Here is a 22,786-nt window from a genome sequence, read left to right on the forward strand (position 1 = left end):
CCTGCCCATGGCAGGGGGTGGAACTGAATGAGCTTTAAGGTCCCTCCCAACCCATTCTGTAATTCCAAATCCAACAGGATCCAATGGAAGACAAGGCAGAGCCTGAGGAGCTCAGGTATCTCTGATGCCAGAGCAGTGCTCTGGGAAAGGGGGGAACCAAAAGCCAACCCTGTGGGCAGGCTGCTCACTCACCACAGGATCAGCTTTCCTTTCTTCAGCTGCTTTTCTTCATTCTGTCTCCTGCAGCACCCTGTGCTATGGAGTGATAGAAACACGTAACAGCTTCTCCAAACACAGTTATCTTTAGAAATGGAACAGCAAAAGAAAATGACACCATGTAGACACTGTAAAAAGCCTTCACTACATTAAAAAAAAAAAAAAAAAGTTACATTCTTGATCAAGGAACAAACTGGTCTGAATAGTCACAATCACATTTTACAGCCATGTAACTCTTTTTATCTTTTTCTCTCCCAACATCTGAAGAAGATGAACATCTGATTCCTTTATGTGGGAATTGCTTAAACCAGCACTGGGAGAAAATACGCAGCTGAATATTGATCTGGAAAGATGGAGTGAGTTCAGCCCTGAGTTAATGCTCCTGGATTTTGGACAGGGGCTGGCAGAGCTCAGCCCCTCTCAGGACCAGCCCCAGCCTGGTTCCTGCCAGCCCCACAGCCCGAGGCTCCTGCAGCTCCATTCTTTTCAGCAAAGGTTGGCTGAAGGAGCACAGCACCATTTTATTTAATCATGGTTGGAGTTCTGGCATCCACAGCAAAAAAATCCTGGGAGCAGAGTGTATTTTCATGATCAGTGCATGCAGAGTGGTATAAAATGTCTGCACCACTTCTTTCCACTCCAGCCTGTGCCTTTGAAGTCATGGTAACAGCTTTTGGATCCCAATCCTCTGATGAGACTCCTTGATTTATTAGGTAAAACATCTGGAAAAAATGAGGACTTGTGGCAGTGTAAATCCTCCAGAAGGAGCAGAGAGAGGTTTCATCTGAGCAGCCCTCCTGTCAAACGCAGGAAACCTGAGCCCTGGCCACTGGCTTGAGGGCGCTCCGGGCTGAAAAGCTCCAGCAGGGCCCGTTCCCGTTTCACCCAGGCCACAAAGGAGCTGTGAGCAGAGGAATGCCCAGCAGCCCGGGGAGCTGGGGCCATGCCAGGCCCCTGGAAAGGTTTGCAGACACTCGGGTGGCAGTGGCAGTGCTGTCCCTGACAGCACCGGGGAGCCCCTGCTGGAAATCCCGGCGCTCTGGGAGCACTCTGGGATGTAAATACCTGCAAATACCTGCCTGTCACCACACAGGAACAGGTACTAGCCAAACCCACTGCCCGAGAGGGGCCTTGGGGTGGCTTTTCCATCCCAGAATTACAACAGGAATGTCAGAGAAGAAAATGGTTTGGAAGGAATGAAGCCTGTGGAAGTAACAAACAAGGCGACATGCACTTTGGAGGCAGATTCCTTCTTTTAGGTGACATGCCCTTTGTGAAGCAGATTCCTTCTTTTATTTGGAACCAGCCCTGAGATTAGAGAAGAAAAGAGGAGAGAGGGAGCATCAGGAGCAGCTTGCAGTGCAGGGTGTGTGCTGGGCAGACACGTGTGAGAGCACACGCGTGTGCATCCAGCGTTGGGCACGTGGGGGCAAAGGTACAAATCACCCAGGTACCTGACTCACAGTTATTTACTCTCTGCCTTCTCCACACAACAACCCAGGTTCCAAATTTCAGCACTGAAAATCCCCTGAGAACCATCCTTTGCCAGTTATTTTCCCATCTAAATCCTTCTTCCAGTAATTTGAATCACACAGTTCAAACACCGGCCCTGATGCCAATGGTGCTTTTTGGAGGGGGCGCAGGACTGGCACGGGAGGGGGAGTTTGGGGAGTATTTTTTTAATCAGATAAATTATTGCTGGGAAACCAGCCACTTCTCTCCATTCAATTTATACTCTATGGGGAATCCATCTAATACCCCTGCTCAGAGTGTGAGGCAGGACTAGCGAGGTGCTGTATCAAAGCAGGGAGGGAGGCAAAAGATGGGATGGAGTGCAGGGAACGAACAAACAATGGGAGAAAAGGGCTCTGGAAAAGCCTGCAGAGAAGAGGGAAAGCCAAAGGATGTGTCTGCAGCTCCTCAAACAAGGGAGGAGGGGAGAAAATGGATTTCTCTGCTGGCAAACTGGAACAGGCTGGAGCATGGGCAGAGTGGGATGGGATGGGATGGGATGGGATGGGATGGGATGGGATGGGATGGGATGGGATGGGATGGGATGGGATGGCTCAGAAACACAAGGAGCTTTTCACCTGCGGGGAGGTGGCACAGCTGCAGGCAGGATGGAGGGTCCGATCAGGCTCTGCTTGAGTTTGCAGGGTGAGTTTAGTGATTTCCCATTTCCCAGTGGAACTGGGAAGCTGCCAGTTCACCTCACTGCTGTATTTGGAAGTGATGAACACTTTGCTGGCTGGCAGAGAGAGGCCAAGGCCTGGGAATAGAGACAGTTTGCAGCACCCAGGGTTCCAGCCGTGCTCACAGGTCTGGGAGCCTTGCCCTGCTGTTTGGGCATTCCTCTCATCCCTGCTTGAGTTCCCTGCTCACCTCAGGCTCTGCTGCAGCCCCAGGGGTGGGGAACAGGCTGTGTCCTGAGCAGCTCCTCATCCCAACGGGCACAGCTGGAGCTGGGCACTGCCAGCAGGGGCACAGGCAGGGATTGACTGCCCCGAGCCCACCGAGCGAGCTGGGGACCAAAGCTGCCCAGAGCCTGCTGCCCATGCAGGACTGGCTCTCTTTCATGTGCTAACACCAATTTAGTCCAGAGGCTTCCCAGTCCAGCACTTCCCAGTGACTATAAATGCACACAGAGTTTTTAAAGAATTACAGGGTAATGGCACCTGAATGGGTGTCGAGGTGCACTTTGCTGGCCTTTTATTCTTCTTTATAACAAAGAATTCAAAGCTTTAGTGGGAGAGTTGGCAGTAAGCTCAGGAGATGGGGAGACTTCTGAGGATGATTTCCCAGATTCTGGGAGTGACTACAGTACAAATAATGTTGGAAAAGAAAGGAATTGACTCAGCAGGAGGCAAAAGGGAACAAGTGGAAGAGTAACTCTCCTCTGGAAAGCCATGAGGAGAATATGACACAAAGCAGAAAAGAGAAATAAGGCCCAAAAAAAGAAATCTAATGTGTATTTCAGAGGGATTCCTTCTGACAGCCTGACTGTCCAAAAACTGCCGAGTGCCATTCTCAGGAAACTGGGCCTTACACGAAGTCCAGGGGATTTTGGCCCAAAACAACAAAGAGATGCTTTAACTCAGAGCTCATTCCCATCCTCCCCAACAATCCAGGGGCTCTCTCCAGTCCCCCCTGGCTCAATCTAAGCAGTGTGAAAGTGTTGCTCCTGACATTACACCCTCCTTTCCCAGGCAAAATTAATGCTTGAAGCAACGCTGATCTAAACACGTAATTAAACCCCCTCTAGCCCACCTACCTAATAAACTCATTTCCAGACACCAATTAACCTGTGAGGTTATTACTGGGGATTACAGATCTCCCTAGAACTCCTCGTGTCAGGATGCAGGGAGCCCAATTGTTCTGCAAGTGTCAGGTCATGGGGATCACCTTAACCTTGGATCCTTGTCCAGCTACCACAGTCCTGGGAATAAAATTAATAACTTTTTGGCATTTTCTTCCTCTCTAAGAAATGGAGAAAGTGTTATCTCTTCCTCCTCATAATTTTTCCTTGTATTTTGAGTCCCCAGACATCTGTACTTTGTTAAGGCACTGCCCATTTCAGAGGCTTTTTCCAGGACTGGATAAACTCTGGCGATAGATATCCAAGCTGCTTTGTACATTTAGTAGTCCCTAAATGTCTGTTTTGGAGTCTGTTCCAGATTCTAATCATGTTACATTAAGGTTCAGGGACTCAGTAACCTCTCCCCTCTCAATCCCCAAGAAAAACAGAAACAGTCCTTCAACCCTAGATCAAGCACAAACCTCTCCAAAATCCCAGCCCAGAACATCTTTCACCAGTCTCTGTTCTCTGTGACTCCTGGACTCCACAGGATGTGCAGAGTCTCCCTCTCCAAGGAAAGAGCACCCATGACATGACTCAGGATTTCTCCTGACAGAACAAGGTGGAGAGGCTGCTCGTGGCCAGCTCATTCACATTAAGGGGCTGTTTAAGCCTCTCCAACCTTTCTGGAGCCTCGCTGGGCTGTGGGAGTTTTGGGCTGCTCCCTTGTTCCACGTTGGTTTTCATTCCTCATTTCTTTGACACCTGATGCCATGTGGTTTGTAGAAATCCCTCTGGGCTCAATAAACTATGGAACTGAGCCTCCTTATTCTGTTTTTTTCTTCCACCTGTGGGGACTCTGCTCTGGGTTTCTTTTTCCTCTGTCCAGCTGCAAACTTGCAGGTAACTTTTGGGAATTTTGTATCGGTGAAGTTACTCCCAACTCTGCTGATTTTCAGAAGGAATTCAAGGAAAGGGAAGAAAACAGCAGGAAACCAAGATTAGTGCAAAAGGGCTGCTGGAAATCTTGTTTTCATCACCCACAAATTCCCTGATGCTGGAAAACGTCCCCCACTTTCCCATCTTCTCCCATTTGCTGCAAGTTCTGACAGGAACAGCTTCTGCTGGGAAGAGCTGATTGTGCCAGAATGGGAGAGCTGCTGTTCCTCCACCGCCCTCCCCTCCCCAGATCCCCACATTTCAGCCCAGAAAATGGAAATTGCTCAGTGTTTACCAACCCTCCTGCTCCTTCCTGCTCCACCAGGACCTCTGTGCCTGAGCCAGGTCTCTGCTGTTTACAAGCCCATCTGCTGCTGTTGCTTTTCCTCACCTCAAGTTTGAATGCTCTGTTCAGGATTTCGCTCACCATTGTGTTGGGAACTGCAAAGAGCAGCCGAAGATTTCAGGTGGGAAGTGAGCAGCAGGGAGAGAGGAATGCAAATCTGTTCTCATCTAAAGAACCCTCAGAATAATTAAAAAAAAAAGAAAGAACCAGATGAAAGAGGAAATTCTAAATGTTTTCAGCAGCACAGTCATTCCAAGGAGAGTTTGTCTTATATTTTTGTGAGAATTTGAACATTTAGAACCAGAAGGGAAAAAGCACAAGTGTTCCAATGGCTGTTGCCCTGAAATTACCTTGGTCCCTCTGGTCTCTGCAGTTTAGTCTCTGTAGGAGCTTCAAGCCTCCACTTTGCCCAAACCTGTCAAAAGTGAGTTGAGAGCTCTCCATGCAGTGTAACTCAAGGCTGCATCTCTCCAGGAGATGAGGGGAGACCCTTGGGAGTCAGAGAGAGACTGGAAATGTCTGTGTCTGCCCAGATGCCCCTCTGAGCACAGAGCTGCTGCCCTCCTGCCCGAGCCTGCACGAGGGGTTCTCTCTCCAGAGGCTGATGGATTCAAGCTCTCTCCTCTCCCTCCCTTTGCCAGCAGGGAAGCACAGTGTGGAACAAGCCTGGGCAGGTGCTCAGACACCACCAGGCTCCTGCCAGGAGCAGGATGGGAAGCAGCCAGGCTGTGGCTCATGCTGTGCTCCTGGACACGGTGTGGCTGCAGTGGGAACCAGTGACCCCCCAGCTCTGCTGGGCCCCACTGCTGGGCCTGGGTTCTGTCTGCTCCCCGTCCATGTGGGTGCCTGGATTGGAAGGGAAAACAGAAATTGTTATCCTGGACCCTTCTCAGAGTCAGTGAGAATCAGGAGACCCCAAAGAGCTGAACTGCCCTGACCAGAAAACATCAGTGGCCAAAGTGTCTTTGCTCCAGCCCTTCCAGGGCTTTACTCCTGGAGTGGTGAACTCAGCTGAGATCTGGCTAAAGGGAGCAGCATTTGGAACAGGCTCTGCTGTGCCCTGAGCTTTGGGAGGCCCAGCCTGTGCAGACCCAGCTGCCCTTGCATGTGGGAGAGCAGACATGGCAGGTTCCAGAGCAAACATCCATGGGAAGGTCACACTCTGTGTGTGTGAGGACAATGACTGAGAAGGAGCAGGAAGAACTGGGAAGTGGAGAGGATGGATCCTCAGGAAGGAGAAGCCCACCAGAGGTTCCTTCTGGCTGTCCCTCTGTGCCACTGGAGCACAGTGGATCAGCTGCACCAGTTCTCAGCCAGGAATCTGCCTGCTTTAGGGAGGAACACACTGTCCTACTTGGCAGCTTCCTGGGCCTGCCCTACCAGCTCAGCACAAGGCACAGATCCCGTCCCAAGGCTGGAGGCTGTTGGGAAAGGAGATTCCCTGGAGGGCAGAAGGCCCCCACTGTGGCCAGGGCAGCTGTTCTGCTCTGACCTGGAACCCAGGATAACATTCCCTTCCATCTGCAATGCCTATGGCCCTTCTCCAAAGGATGTGTGTGTTTGGATTATCTCTCTTTGAGGACTTCACCGTGCAGGGCAAGGCCTGAAGAGCCCAGAACTGCTCAGAGGTGCTGAGTGAGTGCTGGTTCAGCTTCCCCAGCCCAGAGCACTCAGGGAAACTGCTGGATTTACAGACACACTCCCAGTGGAGCCAGCAAGGTGCTGGGATGCCCTGAAAATGCAGTGCTGAGCAGGTGAGGGCAGAAAGACTGACATTAGACTTTGCAAGAAGTTCCTGCCTTGTTCACTCCCAGAAATGTCCTCTTTGAGCTGAACTGTTCCTGGGAATAGCTGTGTCTAACACCAGGCAGTGCTGCAGCTCCAGGGCCTGGAGCAGGACCTCTGGAGCACACATGCTGTTGATTAATGCTAATCCAGGAGCAGGGATGATGTGAGAGCAGAACCTCTGAGGGGATTAAGTACACAGATACCACCTCATGGAGCTGCAGTGCAGGACGGGATCCAACCTGAACACCCTCCAAAACGCACTCAGATCTCGTTGCTCTGGTTTGGCCTCGACTCCAGCAGGATGGAAGGAGCTCAGGGAGATGGTGGGAGAGGGGAGAAGGAAGAAAGGAAAAGTCTGCTCCCCGTGCTCCCCAAAAAGCAGCGTTCCATGCTGGGGCTCTCAGCGTGCACTGCAAACTCGCCTCCCTTCCCTCGCTCCCGCTCACATTGTTCACTTTCCTGCAAATTGTTTCCACATTCTGTATAAATAACCCCGGTGCCAGTGAGGGGGAGGGGAGGCGCAGGGAAGGGGTGGGAGGAAATCCAATGGCTTTGTTACTTTGGAAAAAGAAGGTGGAGGATGGAGAGGAGCGGTTGGAGCTGGAGCCCTGGCAGACGGAGCAGAGAGTTGCCATCGAGCTTGCGTTCAGACCTGGAGGAAGAAGAGTAAACAAGGAGGAGATTATATATAATTATAGACAATCATGTTGCTGGGGATAAACAGGAATCAAAAGCACGGAGGCACTGGAGTCTGGCACATCCCCAAGCACGGAACAGGAGCCAGCCAGCGAGAGGCACTGCGGCAGGAGCGCGCTTCCCTTTGGGCCTGCTTTCACTTAGCTCAGGGGCTGGGGGGTTTTTCCTCTCTTTTTGGCTGGAGGCATTCCTCCATAAAGAGAGGAGCCCATCCAATGGGGAACAGAAGCCAAAGTGAAGTCAGCAGAATTGTTGTCTGTGACATTCACCGATTACCCTGTGAGAAACGTCAGAAAGGTTTGGAAAAGATACAGCCCACAGAGGTCAGCAAGAACAACAACAACAGGAATTTCTGAACAAAAATGGCTTTAGAGACACTCCAGAATCTGTGCCTGAGTGTCCTGTGGGCAACTCCTCTTTGGCAGGAGGCAGAGGGGGAGCTGCAACTCAGGGTGACACTCAGGTCCTGCTTGTGGTTCTCAAGGATCCAGGGTTTGCTTAATGGGGAAATGGTGCACAAAGCCATGGAGAAAACCTGAAACAACAGCAGATGGGCCATAAGGGCTGTGCTGGGGGTTTTTAAACGAGGACTTGGGGGAATTTAACAAAGAAAGAGGAGCCTCCTTCATTCCCTCGAAGGCTCTTGAGAGTCAGAGGGAAGGTGACAAACAAAGGACAGCAACCTCCGATGGTGACAGGAGGAGATTGTTTAGCAAGGCAGTGTGAAGAGCTCTCTCCCAGGCACTGTTTTCAATCCAAATAGCTCACAGCCTGCTGAATTCTTAAGCCATTTTGCTGATCTCTCAGCTGTTCTTCATTGAGAACACAGGCAGATACTTCAAAGCAAAAAAAGCAGAAAGGAAAAATAAATACATATAAGAAACAGCTAGACCTTTGTTTAGAATCTGCATAAGATCAGAGGAGGCAGGGAATGCTCACAGGCTTCTTCACCTTCTCCCTTTCAGTACAGGTGCTCCAAATGTCCTTTCCCCTAAGGAAAGAAAATGGATTTTTTAAAGGGAAATGACATTTACTCTCTGAGAACAGTGTCACAGTTTGGTGGATGATATTATCTGGCTATCTGGATGCAGGATTGCATATTTTCTGTGCATTCATCATTATGGGCAACTTTCCTCTGGGATTTCTTCTGCTGATAAATCCTTCCCCAGAGGATGTACCTGTGTGTGTGCACATGTGGGGGTGAGTGAAAGATCTCTCTGTTGGCCATGTACAAACTGTTTGGGTATCACAGAGAAGTGATAAAACAGGAGTCATGTTCCTCTCAAAACTGCTGCAAAGAGCTCAGAAAGAGCAGAGGGGAATGGACTTGGAAAAGACAGTAAAGGGTTAAAAAAGGTATTTGGAGTCCAAGTCTTATCTACTCTAAATTTACATCGACTCTGTGAGGTAATATTTAAGCAATCTCCTCCCATGCCAAGTTACAACAGCTCCTTCCAAATATCCCAGACAGTGAACAGAACCAAGACTAAAAAAAAAGGTAAAACAACGATAGCAAAAATAGCCAAGTGTGTCCTTTTCCAGTGCCCCTGTGCAAAGTGGGGCACAAAAAGATAAAACAAGATAGCAAAAATAGCCAAGTGTGTCCTTTCCCAGTGCCCCTGTGCAGAGTGGGGCACAAACAGTGCCAGGACAGAGCCTGGGGGTGAGAGGGTAGCTCTGGACAGGCTGCAGCCTCTTCACTTTCTCTTTCATTTGTGCCTGACCAAGAACAGAGAAGGACACAGAGCTCTTGTCCCGATGTTCTGGCAAAACTGAAATGAGGTTACTGATCTCCTGCAAGCACAAATGAACATCAATCACCAAACACTCATCAAAGCACAAAACACAGTCCCTCGGTGTTGTTAGACAGCAAGAATTAAGAGTTTATCAAGCTGGAAAGAGCAGATCCTCGAGGGAGAATGGATTTCATAAGCAAGCAGCAAATCCTTCTCCAGGCGCCTTGGTGCAACTTTGGCAGTGAGAAAATCAAAAGAGCTCCCACCTAAAGAGAAACACACAGGAGTGTTCCCAGCAGGCTTCTTAGGAAAAGCCCTTGGCGGGAGAAAGTGTCAATCCTGCCTCGCCTCCTCCAGCTTTCCTGAAGCAAAGAGGGAAAAAAGACAGGGGGAAATGAAACAGAATGAGATATTTGCATTGCTGCTTATTTTTGCCCTGCAAAACAAATCTATGTGTGCTGGAGGAATGGTTTGCACTGGCTTGTCACAAAAACTCTGCAGCTGGGGCAGCCAGTGGGACAGCCTGGCCTAGGACAGGCTGGAGGCAGCAAGAGCTGCCTGGCACATCCCACAGAGGGGCATCCCCAGAGCTCTGCCAGGGCCAGGGCTGCAACAGAAGCTGCTGAGGGTTGGCAAAGGTGAAACTCAGCTGCATCTCACCCTGCTGATGCCATTTTGGAGACTGGAACTTGGCCATGGGGAATGAAAATATGACTGAAGCATTTCTTTAGTCCAAGTTTGCCTGGCTGCCTTGGAGTCCCACCTCTGGAAAATTCAACGATAAAGGGACAGAGCAATTAGGGTTTTCTCTGGTGCTGGAAATCCTTGTATTCCCAGCCCTTGGATGCACAGTAACTGCACAGAGATGGGGGATTTCTCTGAGGTCAGGGATCACAGGCTGGGGGGACCAGGGGATGAGCTGCAGCATCACCCACTGCACCTTTAGTCACCAGTGACCTCTCCATGGCCCCACTTCCCTAGCCAGGTGCTCAGGAGGCAGATGTTTAAACCTGCCATCCAGAAAATGTGCTTCCCTGTCACTGTTTATGTGCTGACACTCCTTCTGCAGCCACTTTGGAAATAAATATTCCCATTTTTATGAAAATGGGCAGGAATGAGCTCAGCCCTCCAGGCCAGAGCTGCTGGGCACAGGCAACTTCCAACACATGCCTGTAATGAAGTAGAGAGATGCTCAGGGGAACCCAACATTTTGTTTAATGAAAAAAAGCCCTGCTTCAAGCTTCTGAAGGGTTATTATAAGCTGTGGCAAGATGAAACTCAAGACATAAGTCTCTTTGTATTTAATAATACATGGGATCGATTTTTTCCTGTGGAGAAACTTCAATGAACACCTTTTTTTTTGTTTAAATCTTTTGTTGCAGGTATTGATTATTCATTGAAAATCTAAACCCCAAAGATGTGACCAAATGATTTCACAAAAAAAGGTCTGATTTCTGCTCCAAAGCAGGCATTTCCAAACAGTGACAACCCTTTTGCTGTACAGATAGTGCAGTGCTGATGATGAGTTTATAATTAGCCCACACAAATGTGTACACAAATGTACAGAACTGCATTTCAGGGGAAACTACTCACCCCCTAAAGCAAAAATGCAGCTACAATACACACCAGAGAAATGCAGCACGCATTCTGATCTTAGCAGGTAATTAAAGCAGATTAATACAAGTCAACTTATTACCAAAGTGTCCCCAGAAAGGTTCCCACAAAGCCCCCTTGAAGGGTTGTGACATCCAAGCTGTTTCTGCTGAGGAGGCACCACTCCCTGGCTTTACTATAAAATCACTTTGTCACAGAGACAGTCCAGCAGGCAGTGACTCAAACTCCTGTGTTTCTATACCTGATGCAACACGAGGGTGCCATCCTTTGAAATATGTATTTAAATATGTATTTATGCTTCTTTAACCTCCCGGATCTCCTCCTGAACAGCGGCTGTACTGCGGCTCTGCTGGGATTTATTCTCCGAGCTGGAGGGGGGGGTGAAGCAGATTGAGATGCACATGAGACAGGAGGAGGCAAAGGGAGAGAAAGAAAGGAAAAAGATCAATTAACGACCTGATCCCGGGGACAAAACAGCACAATTACGGTCCCTAAAGTCCCCTCAAGTCGGTCGTGGGCGTAAGTGCTGGGGAGGGACGCAGTGCTCTGTGACAGAGCCCAGTTCCAGCGGCCGGGCACGAGTCTCCAGATCACAATAAGGCAGCTTGAAGGTGACAGATTTCATTGTTGAAGGTGATAAAATTCCACGTGGCGCTCTGCAAAACAAGGGCTGGAGCTGCGCCCGAGGAGAGGGAGCAGCGCCGCAGGCAGCGCGGCGGGAGGGAGGGAGCGCTCTGCTGCTCTCCCGGCCTGGAAAATCCTGGAGAAGGGCCCGATGCCGGCGTGGGTGACAGGTTTGCGCTTGCCTGACACAGGGCAGGGAACTGCCGTGGCCAAGAGAACCTCGGCATTGCCACCTGTGCCGTGGGAGTGCCGCGGCTGCAGCGGCTGCCCAGGGTGGGCACCCGGGACAGCGGGGAGGGACAGGGACAGGGACAGGGACAGGGAAAGGGAAAAAAGAAAGGGAAAGGGAAAGGGAAAGGGAAAGGGAAAGGGAAAGGGAAAGGGAAAGGGAAAGGGAAAAGGGAAAGGGACAGGGAAACATGAAAGGGAAAGGGAAAAGGGAAAGGGAAAGGGAAAAGGGAAAAGGGAAAAGGGAAAGGGAAAGGGACAGGGAAAGGGAAAGGGAAAGGGAAAGGGAAAGGGAAAGGGAAAGGGAAACATGAAAGGGAAAAGGGAAAGGGAAAGGGAAAGGGAAAGGGAAAGGGAAAGGGAAAGGGAAAGGGAAAGGGAAAAGGGAAAAGGAAAAGGGAAAGGGAAAGGGAAAGGGAAAGGGAAAGGGAAAGGGAAAGGGAAAGGGAAAGGGAAAGGGAAAGGGAAAGGGAAAGGGAAAGGGAAAGGACAGCCAGGCAGGATCCTGCAGGATGCACACTGGCCATGTGCTCCTTGCAGCTGCTCTCCCCCAGTTCTCTCCCATCTCCTGTGGGGGTTACAGCAGCACAGGTTTGCCATGAACAAGGTGTCCCAAAAGTTTCAGGATTTGTTTTCTAAAATAACCCCTAATGCTGTTACACAGCTAAAACACCCATCCAGCAAAAGCCTGGCCTTTGCTGTCATTACCACGGGCCCACTTTGCTGCAGGGACTCTGGACACGGCCTGGGCAAGGACAGCTGCTGACTCCCAGTCACACAGAGGTGCAGCTCAGGCTGGACACTGCCCCAGCCAGGCTGCTTGAAATGCAGGAAAGTTTCAGTGGCAGAGATGTGAAAACAACAGGAAAATCAAAGCCTGAGACTAAAGGAGCAATTAAACCAGCCTCAGAATATATTTGAGTCAAATCAATCCATACAAGAATTGCAGTCACGGTGTGCTGGTGCCCACACTTCTCCCTCCCTCTTCATTTCCCTCTCTCTCCCTCCCTCCCTCCCTCCCCAACCCAGGCTGAGATCCAACCTCACTGTCTGCTTCATCAGAATATGCACAAAGTGCAGTGACAACGCGTCTCCTAAGATGCTTTATCAGTTTTTCAAAGTCCCAGTTCATCCTCCTCTTGTGGATCCATTTACATATTGATGTATTTATTCCCCTCTCTCCAGGCAGGCCCCATGAGATTAAACTATTTTATTTACAAAGACATTGGGGCTGCAGCTCCTAACAATTAAGTCAGCCAAGATGGAACTTTGCTGGTGCTCCCAGATTGATGTGTGAACAGAGGAATCGGCCTCGTCAGCGATTTGGGAGCAGCCAGGGGGGACTGCCTCAACCCCACCTCTATAAACCACTCAATAGCTGCTGCAACTGGGAAAAATGAATTGGGGTGGTGGGAGGCACCAGAGTGCAGAAGGGAGAGATAATGAGGCTACAGAAAACCAGGATGAGAAACTTTGCCAACAGGGCTCACCTTCAAAGGTTGGTGCTCCAGAATGGTTTGTGCCCCCTGGGAACTCGCAGGCTCCTGGGAGCTGCCCCTGCTCATCTCCCCCACCCAAGCCAGGCACACAAGGCTCCAGCATGTGTTCCTGTTGGATCCTGTGCCTCCCACCAGGTGAAATACATCCATCAGAGCACCTCAGGCTCCTTAAACACTGAAAAGTCACCTGCCTATTCAGGCCTGTATAAATCTGGTACACTATTGCCTCTCCCTGACAGCAACTTCATCCAGCGCCAGCGTTCTTCCCAGCATCTCTGACATTTCAGAATTATATTTAGAGACCTGGATGGGAATTTAATTTTGAAGTTTTCCACGGCACCCTGTCATATAAATATTCCTCAGAGCCTGCCATCGGGGGTGTCGGCGCGGAGCGAGCCCGTGCCGCTGCCTCTAATTAAACAGGCCCAAGGAAAGGCTCTAAAGAGTGCTGGAACCATCTTAAAAGTCAGCACGTGTCTCCCTATTAATTCTCACCCTGATCTTTTGCATAGCACTATCGCCAGGCTAATTAATCACCGGTGTGAGCTCGAGCATTAATTGGAACAATGAATCATTTTTTTTGTCTGTTCCTGGCCACTTCTAGCCTATAGGAATGCAGCTAGTGCCATTACTTTAATAATTATTATAAATATAAAGCCAGCAGCACGCACTACATTTGGTAGGCATTAAAAAAGACGTGGTATTTGGCCTGGAGCATTAACAATCTGGTGCATGTTCAGGGGAGTGATGGATGCAGCTCACTGGCAGTCCAGAAATGTGCTCCCTGAATCACTTGAACTCAGGACACTTTATGAAGGTGCTGGGGAAAGCACAGGTTGCAGGGACCCAATGTCTGGATCAACACGCTCCGGCAGGTCCTGGCCACTCGTGGCTTGTTGGAACTTCCAGGCGCCCAGGGATGGAAACATCTACATGAAGTGCACGAGGGAGGAGAAGCTGCTGACAGAGCTCTTCCAAGGGATGAGATTATAAATGTATGGAATGACTCAGGTGCACCCTGCATCCTGCCCAGGAAAAGCACCTGCATGCACAATGCCCAGCTGGGATGTGGCACTGACAGCTCAGGCACTGGGGTCAGGACTCACCTCCAGTGTCAGACTGGCAGAAGTTTCGGATGCTGGGAAACACAAAGCCACAAGGATGAGAACAGAGCTTTTCAGGGGGGAAACAAAAGCTAAAATGTGAACAGCTATAAACCCCCAATTTGTCACCCAGAGGACAGCAAGAATTTCCTTTCCTTGCCAGCCCAGAGGCTGGGGAGAAGCAGAAGTGGCTGAAGGAGAGCTCAAGGTGAGGCCCGTTATTTACTGCTGCTGATGAATAAGCAAACCCCCACATCATGTTTTCCTGCAGGACAGGAAAAGCTCTGGAGTGTTTAGCAGGCTGGGCAGTTGTTCTTTTCCCCCTCCTGGGGTGTGTTTTACATGCTCTTCCAGTGAGCCGCAGTCCCACTATTAATTGTTCACACACATAAAACACATGGAATTCTCCTCCACCCCCACTCACACCCAGCAGACCAAGTGGGGGAGGGCTGGAAAAGTCACCTACCGAGACAGAGGTGGGGGGAATAAGGTAAAAAAGATCCAAAAGGATTTGTGTTGGTTTTTAAAAAAATGTAATATACTTCTGTGCACCAGTTTAAAAGCACAGGCGTGTTTGAACTTCCTAGGGAAGGCGGGAGCACGGGGCAGGAATTGGCAGGCTCCGATCTGGCAGCTTTTCCTTATTATGAGAAAATCCACTCTGGTCTTGTGCGAGGGTATGAATTCTTCATCTCATATTGTGTTTGCACAGAAGCGTGAAACACATCCCGAACGCTGGTGCCGTCCCCAGAGCACAATGCGAGAACAACGAGGGCACTGAGAGCTGCTCGCCCAGGGCCCTGCACTACACTGCATTCAGCCCATCCCCGGGGCTGAAAAGGAGAGCCCCAGGCACGTATTTCCTCCTCAGGGCTCGGGGGCCCTGGGCTGTGAGCTGCAGTCCCTGTGGGAAGCTCCCACCCTCCTTTCCGTAAATGTTCCCCCCGCTGCCGCCGAATCGCCAAATAATCAGGAGACCCGTGGGAAGGGAATTAAAGGGTGGTTATCACGCTGCCGTGTTCTGCTCACTTTATTTGTTTTAAATGACCATGAAAGCAAAGGGGGGGAAAAGAAAACACACAAGTGGAAACTTAATTGAGCTGCTGAAATGTCTTCAAAGGAGCATTCTGGGCTGGATTGCGATGCCTCGGCTCCCACTGGTGGCATTTGCTCACATGAGTGGGCAGCTGATGAGGCAGTCTGGGACCTTTCCCTGAGTGATCTGTGTCTTCTGCTGCAGGCTTGGAGCAGAGGATGGGCACAGACACCCAGCTCTGGGGGCTTGGGGACACTGCATGTCCCAGAAAGGGGCAGGATGGGAGCAGGCTGCAGGTATCCAGCATTGCTTTGGCTACAAGGGTCTGAGTCCTTGTTTCATGGCAGGGTTTGCTGCTCCAGGGGCAATATCCATGTAGGGATACAGCTTTTCCCTCCTGGAGCCAATGACCACCTTCCCTGGCTCCACTTCTGGGCAGGGAGAAAGGGGAGCCCACTCCACTCATCACGGGCACAAGGTGACAAAACCACCTGAAGTCACAAAGTGGCCTCAGGTAGATGCTGTCTCAGGATGGAGGTTTGGGAAGGGCTTCCAGAGGGGCTGCAGAGCCCATGGAGGATTTATGGTGCAGGAGAGCACATCAAAGAGCTGGGCAGCCGCTGGTCCGGGACAGGAACACGATCAGAGGGACAGGAACAGTGCCACAGGAACAGAAAGGAACATGCCATGGAAGTGGCCAGCAGAAAATGACCCAAATGTGGGACAGAGAAGAGGGAAGAACTGCCCTGACCAACTGGCTGGAGCTGGAATGTAGGAGAGGGGGCAAAGAGAAGCCAAGATGTGGAAAGGCAGCTCCCACAATCCAGCACAAACTGAGCCACCCACACCTGAGGGAGAAGACAGGGCGGGACTGTGTGGGAAAAGGGGGCTCAGGAGATCCAGTGTGGGAGCCCAGGGATCTGACAGGGAACCTGCTGGACCTGCTGGAGCAGCCACACTCCAGCTAATCTCTGAGTGGAACAGAACTTGCCTCTGGCTTGTTACACCCCGTTTTGTTATGAGTCCAATAGGCACCCAAGTAAATAAAAATGGGTTCCTCTCTATTCAATCTTCTACTGGATCTTAAAATCTTCTAACATGCAGGAAACTCTGTCCAAGACCCCTTGGGAAGGATCCCTGCATTCTCATGTCTGAGTTCCAAGTCCTGTGCAAATCCAAGCAGAGGCAAATGGGAGGAGGGGGAGCTGAGCTGCTCTGCCTTGCTGTGTGCATCCCTTACACTGGCCCAGCTCAAAGGAATGGATCAGCTCCTTTCTGATCCATTTGCCCAATCTCTTCCCTATGCATGAGTTGACTCCAGCCCAGCAGGGGTTTTTGGGATGCCCTGTCTCCTGCTCAGTTCCTCCTGCCCCTATCTCCATGCCCCAGCTGTTTTGTCAGGTGCCTTGCAGCCCCAGGATCTCCCAGGAGCCTGGTGCTCTGAAATCCAGTGAGGAGGGGTACACATCCCACTTGTGCTGGGAAGATAATGAAAAGGGCAGCCAGGGATGGAAAGGGGGATGGAGACCTTCCTGCACACCTCTTGCTCCACTGGCTCTCACTAGCTCAGCACTTTCTGGGAATTACTGCCTTGCCAGATGTTGATTGGGCATCTGACAGGAGATGAATAAAGCCAATAAAGATCTTATTTCTGGCTATAAAAACAATAATGAAAAGCAGACAGGGAGGGGGGATACGCTGCCTAAAGCCTTCCTAGGCCACACTGAGCTGACTGTAGCAGGAACTACCTTCAGCTGCCCTCCCTTCTTGTTCCTCCTGCCTGTGTGCCATTAAACAGCCCTGAGATGGAGCACTTGGATGATCTGTGTACAGTCAGAATTCCTCTCCTCCTGTCCAAACTCCCCAGCTATGACCCTGCTCCAGAGCTGTCTGTGCTGAGCTGACCCCACAGTGAGATCAGGGCTGTGCACAGCGGGGCAGCTCCAGCATCCCTGCACGGGCCAAGGCACCTCCTTTAAATAAAAATTCCTCTGCCTCCAGTGGAGCACAGCAGAGCTCCAGTTCCTGTGCCAAAGGCTGCCCAGGCCTCTCTCCCAGGGGCACAGCCCTGCCTGTGCTTTCAGCTTCTACATAGCTAAAGACCAAGGTCTGAATATCAACCACTTCCTTTGTGCTCTGCTGTACCAGCCCGGGGATATTTGGCCAGTTCTGAGGAGTTCTGAGGAGTTCTGAGATGTATTTCTGCAGGGAGATTTGCTACACAGCTGCCAGCAGAAGAACTGCCTCTATCCCTCCCTCCAACAGTGACACTTCTGCTCTTGGGAAGTGCTGCAAAAGGGGCAGATCACAGAATCAGAAAACCCCAGACTGGTTTGGGTTGGATGGGTCCTTGAAGATCATTTCATCCTACCCCTGCTCTGTGCAGGGACACCTTCCACTCTCCCAGGTTGCTCCAAACCCTATCCAACCTGGCCCTGGACACTTCTCTGAGCAACCAGTGCCAGGGCCTCTCCACCCTCACAAGGAAGACTCTCTCCCTAATATCCCATCTAACCCTGCCCTCTGGAAGTGGGAAGCCAGATCATGCCCACACCTCCCAAAGCCAGGTGGCAGCTGCAGATTTGAAGGGTGAAGGGGATATTTATAAATAATTTATATTGGGTTTATAACCTCATAACCAAGGATTTAAATTAACTCCCCATGAGAAGTCTTGAACAAGCCACAAACTTGAGGGTTGGTGGCAAAGGTATCCTTTGTGGCAAAGGTATCATCCTGCCACTCTGCCATTCTGGGAATGCTGGCACTGACCTGTGCACACCTGGCTCTGGATAAACCTGCAGATCCAGCTCAGTCCATGGCAATCAGAGCAGCCCTGGTTCCCCGGGGATCCAGGCTGGCAACTGAAAAGAAACATTCAAAATGTGCATTAACGCTGTTTTAGGGGGTGGGCACCACCACAGGGACAATGTCCAGCACCACAATGTCCAGCCTGGCTGGACATGGCACACAGCAGACTTGCATGACTGTGGTAAACTGCAGTCAGGCCTAGCTCTGACTCATAAAGCCAGAACAGGAAGCTCTTCCCAAACAACAGCACCTTCAGCCCAGAAACTGCTGCAATCCACATGGAAAACCTCCTGCTGGACCTTGGAAGGCCAAGGAGTCAATTCCTGACCCAGAGGCCAGCAAGCTGCCTCAGCACCACAGGGCATGGTCTGGGGACACTGGTGCAAACACCTGCACCAGCAGTGACACGCACACCTATGCATTTAACATTTCTGTTTTCCCAGGCCTCAGCTGCCAGCATAATGGATTGGGAATGCACATTTAGGGTGGAAAGCATTCCTGGAAACTGGCTGTTCTTCAAAGGCATATTTACTGGATGTTCCAATAGCCAGGACACAATAAACATACAGCAGTATTACACTGGCTAAAAATATCTGGGATGAAAGAAGAGTGAAACTCCCATTGCCATTTTATTTAATATTTTTATCAATGATCTGAATGACTCCATATAAATCCTTGTCATGGGAAAGTTTGCAGATGCCAAAGAGATTGGTGGGAGGGGAACAAGAAGCAGGATTGGGCTATCAATACACTGGGATCTGACGTGAGTGAGAGCTGGCCACATGCCAGTGAAATGTGATTTAAACAGCCAAACACAAGGTAAGAAATCTGAAACCAGAAACACAGGTTACACTCACAGGCTGCTGCCTCAGAAAGGAAGAGTTTGGAAAAGGACTTGGAGGACATTGGAGATTTGCTGTAGGCCTAAAGCTGCCATAAAGGGGGACTGTGATCCCTCAGTGCTCAGAAGGGACAATGGATGATCCCAGCAGGAAGGATTCCTTCTGGCACACAGCTCCAGGAACCTGCTGGAAGGCCATGATCAGGCTCTGCTCCTTCCTTAATGGAAAAAGGGAAAATACAGGAGCAACACTGCAAAGCCAAACAGTGACTCTGGGGCTGGGAAATGGAAGGTGCCCAGTGCTTTCCTGAAGGAGCCCAAGGTGCCAGCTTGTCAAGGATGTGACTTGTCAAGGATCACTGCTCCAGGCACTGATATGGGATGGCAGTTGGTGAGGAGGACTCTTGGGAACAATGTTACCTCTTCCAAGACAATTGCAAATTCAACCTTGAAGTAAAACCTAACAGAAACAGCCATGGAGGATGTGCAGCACTGGAAGAGCTTCCCAAGGCACCAGGTGAAATGATGAGGTCAGGTGTTGTCCAGAAGGGGCTCTTTAGCTGACCTCTGGAAGAAATTACACAGGGGGTTGGTTACACTAAGGAATCCCTGGATTACTACACTGGATTCTAGTCCTTGCACAGACTGTTTGGAGCAAGTGTCTCTTTGTATTTGAGGGAATGGAGGAAGCCTGTGGAATGGCTCAGGCAGCCTGGAAGACTTTTCCTGGCTGCCTCAAACTCTACACAAGGGGATACTCCTGCTTAAGCTTTACATACTGTAAGTTATAGGGCTGTCTCTTCCCAAATTAAGCAAACAGAGATTCCCTCCTGCCGAGCTGAAAATCTCAGTATCAGTTTCTCCAGTCCTCAACAAATCCTCACCAGTCTGGCTCTGGAGAAAATGCATAAAGAACCCCCGTCTGCTCTGAGTTCCAGCTGGGGAGCTGCACGGATATCAGCAAGGTTTCAGGGTGTAACAGAGCAGAAACCAGCTCAGCATGCTCATCCTCTCAAGCTAAGTCTGTCCTTCTGTTTCCATAGATTAGCTCTTCCCTGCACTCCCCCTGCACAGGATGCCAGGCTGGCCACGGCAGCAGCGAGCCGGGAACAGCGGGAGGTCCTGCTTCATCCAGCACCAGCTCCCACGTCCCCAACAGTGGCAGCTTTTGTTCTCCTGGCTCCTGTCTGATCTCTCCAGCCCGTCTTACATTCCTCCTTCAGGGCCCCCTCCAAAAGTTACTCCACAAAACATGATCCTGCTTTTCTATTTCAAATCCAGACCTGGCATCGGAGCAAAAATAAAAAGCGATCCATCATGGCACTGATGCATAAAGGTCTTTTTCCATCTCTGCCTTGGTCTGTGCGAGCTGAACTGTCACAAGCTGCTCTCTGAATACACAGGGAACACATGGATTCAGGGAGGGGGACACAAGGAGTGTATTTCCTGGATACAAAAGTGAATGCATGGAGTAAAGTGATCTTACCTGTACAGCTTCCTGCCAAAGCAAGCTGCGAGCTTGTGGCACTGGGTGAACTCCACTTCTCACTGCTCCCATTCAGTGCTGTGTCCCACTTGCCCTGTGTCTTGGCTCCTAAATCCCACATCATCAGTGGCAACGTTTCCAGCACAGACCAGATCCTGGGGGAGCACCAGGTGCAAGTGCTCTTGGCAGATCCAAGTCTGCCCAGACAGTGCCATCCCTTCCCTTGGGAGCTACAGCGATTCTAATCACAAAACAAGCAACTTCCTGACTGGGAGCTATTGCTTCCCTGGAACAACAGCATTTCAGAGTGAATGTGTTATCAAAACAATAAACCAGGCTGTGCATGTCCAGATTAACTTTCATCTGCTCTTTCCAGGAAGGAGGAGCTGCTCTGACAGCTCCCTGCACATCCCGTGCCTGTGCTGGAGTTTGCTTTGTCTGGAGCAGGGCAGCCCCTTTGAGGGGACTCTCCTGACCTTGCCAATTACTACAGTCAGGTCCAGTCTGCAGAACTGGAGTCCTTTCAGCCATGGGAAGAGCCCCAGAGAGACCCACAGAACCCATTCTGCTATTGAATGCTCCAAGCCATGGGGCCAGACCAAACCTATCCCAAGAAATTCCTCCCAAAACACAGAGTGGACCAGCACTGGGCATTTCACTCCCCAAATCTGTCCATATTGCTCCTTCCTGCTTCCTAGTGCAGGTTGCACCTCTAGGAAGCCTCTCTGCCCCTGCCTGTCTCCCTGCAGGACCTCATGGTGCTTCCCAGACAGCCAACACAGCCCAATTAGCTCAATCTCCCCCCTTTCCCTCTGTTCTGGTTAAGCTAAACAAGATTCCCATCAGCAGGAGAGGGAAGGGGGTATGACTGGAGCTCACAATTTACCCACAGTTGTCAAGAGCAGCTCATCCCTGGAACCAGGTTGGAATAACCTGCTCTAGTGGAAAGTGTCCCTGCCCATAGCAGGGGTTGGGACTGGATGGGCTCTAAATTCACCAGTCTGTGATTCCATGATTATCCTCCTGTCTGTGAGTGAGTGCAGCCTGCAGAGGTCCACACCCTGGGAGCTTGGCTTGGACCATCAAACCCTCAGACTTCTCCAACTCACTGTAAGGCTCTGAATAAAAGAAAATCGAAATAACCTAAAGAAAATCTAAATAAAATTCAGGCTCTGAATAAAAGAAAATCCAGAGCTGAGGTTCAGGAAGGGAACCGTGTGTTCTCATGCTGGAGGCCCTGAAGGAAGTGGAGGTGAATTCCCATAAAGAAATTACCAGGATCATTAAGGATTAATAATTATCTTTGCATCTGATAAGCTATTGGAGCTTTAATTTCCTGCAAGGTTTTTGTGAGCTGTTGTGTGTACAACAAATTGTGTGTGAGCTCAGCCTGGCGTTCGCGGGCTCCGATGACAGCCTGGCTAAGATGTGCTCAGCCACCAGTTATTTTCCAATTAATGTGGAGCTGTGGTGTGATGAGTAATCCTGCACAGAGAGGGAATCTTAATTTGCCTGCCCTTAGAACAGGTTACTGGGATTTCTAATGGGTGGCAAACAATTGCAAATCCTAACTAACCAAAATAACAAGGCCCTGGCTGGTGTCAGGTCTAATTTCACTGAATGCCAGGATTGTTACATTCTCCTGTGGTGGTGGATTTTGAACTGGCACCAGGAATGATTTATTCCCACTCCATGGGGATTTCAGATTTCATCTTTGCTTCTATCTTTGATTTATTGAACAGATTTATTTTCTGGGTTAGATGTTAATATTTTTGCCCTTCTGTTAATGATAAGGTTTGCAGTTCAGTGTCTCACTGGTGAAAGAATCAGGAGTGTGGGACCTGGGTGTGCTGAAGTGTGATTGGCTGCCTTTAGACACTTCCACTGGCTCAGAAACACTGGTGTTCTCCCCCTTTGCAGAAATCTCAGTTCAAAAGCATCACTCTTCTCCCAGAAATGAATTCTGCCTCAGGAGCTGATTTAAATCAGAGACCAAAATAGAGGAAAAACCACTTTCCTGTTATTCTCACTCTTCCCCTGCTCAGAATCTCATGCGACAAATCAGCTGCTACTTACAGAACGTCTTCCCAAGACTGAGCTTTTCTCCTGGAGAGGTTGGAAGAGGAGGGCATGTCCCTCTGCCACTGGAGCAGCACAGGCAGCACATCACTCTGGAAGCTATCCCAGTTACCTTCTATCAACCACTACTGGGCAAACATTTATGGTGAGAGTGTCTTAAGGAGCCAAAAAATTTAAAAATGAAGGAAAACTCTCTCTGTGTCCTGCAGGTGATTTCTCTCCCGCCACTCTCCCAGTACAAACCTCCCCATCTCAACCCTAAAAACCTCAGTTTGTACCTCGAGCTCTGCCACGGAGCATCTTGGTCCAGTCAGGATCATGTTTTCAGTCTCCCTGCATAATTCAGCAAGATTTTACTGCCAGGAAGTAATTTCTCTGCAAAGAAAGACCAGTAAGTCTTGTCTGATCCCTTTAGCACTGTATAACTGCACATTTAATGACCCTACATGCTG

The 22,786-nt window shown here is 50.1% G+C and overlaps 1 long non-coding RNA gene across 1 annotated transcript in view; it reads right to left on the minus strand.

Moving 5' to 3' along the window:
* Nucleotides 1-22,786, minus strand: part of LOC129126201 (uncharacterized) — a 104,345-nt gene that overhangs the window by 14,617 nt on the left and 66,942 nt on the right. Inside the window, exons 7-8 of the long non-coding RNA XR_013184086.1 lie at nucleotides 8,173-8,271; nucleotides 193-7,236 (exon numbers count right to left, since the gene is read on the minus strand). This is a non-coding gene — a long non-coding RNA (uncharacterized LOC129126201). The remainder of the gene's footprint in view (nucleotides 1-192; nucleotides 7,237-8,172; nucleotides 8,272-22,786) is intronic.

This window comes from Agelaius phoeniceus, chromosome 13 (genome assembly GCF_051311805.1).
Source record: "Agelaius phoeniceus isolate bAgePho1 chromosome 13, bAgePho1.hap1, whole genome shotgun sequence".
Lineage (NCBI taxonomy): Eukaryota > Metazoa > Chordata > Aves > Passeriformes > Icteridae > Agelaius > Agelaius phoeniceus.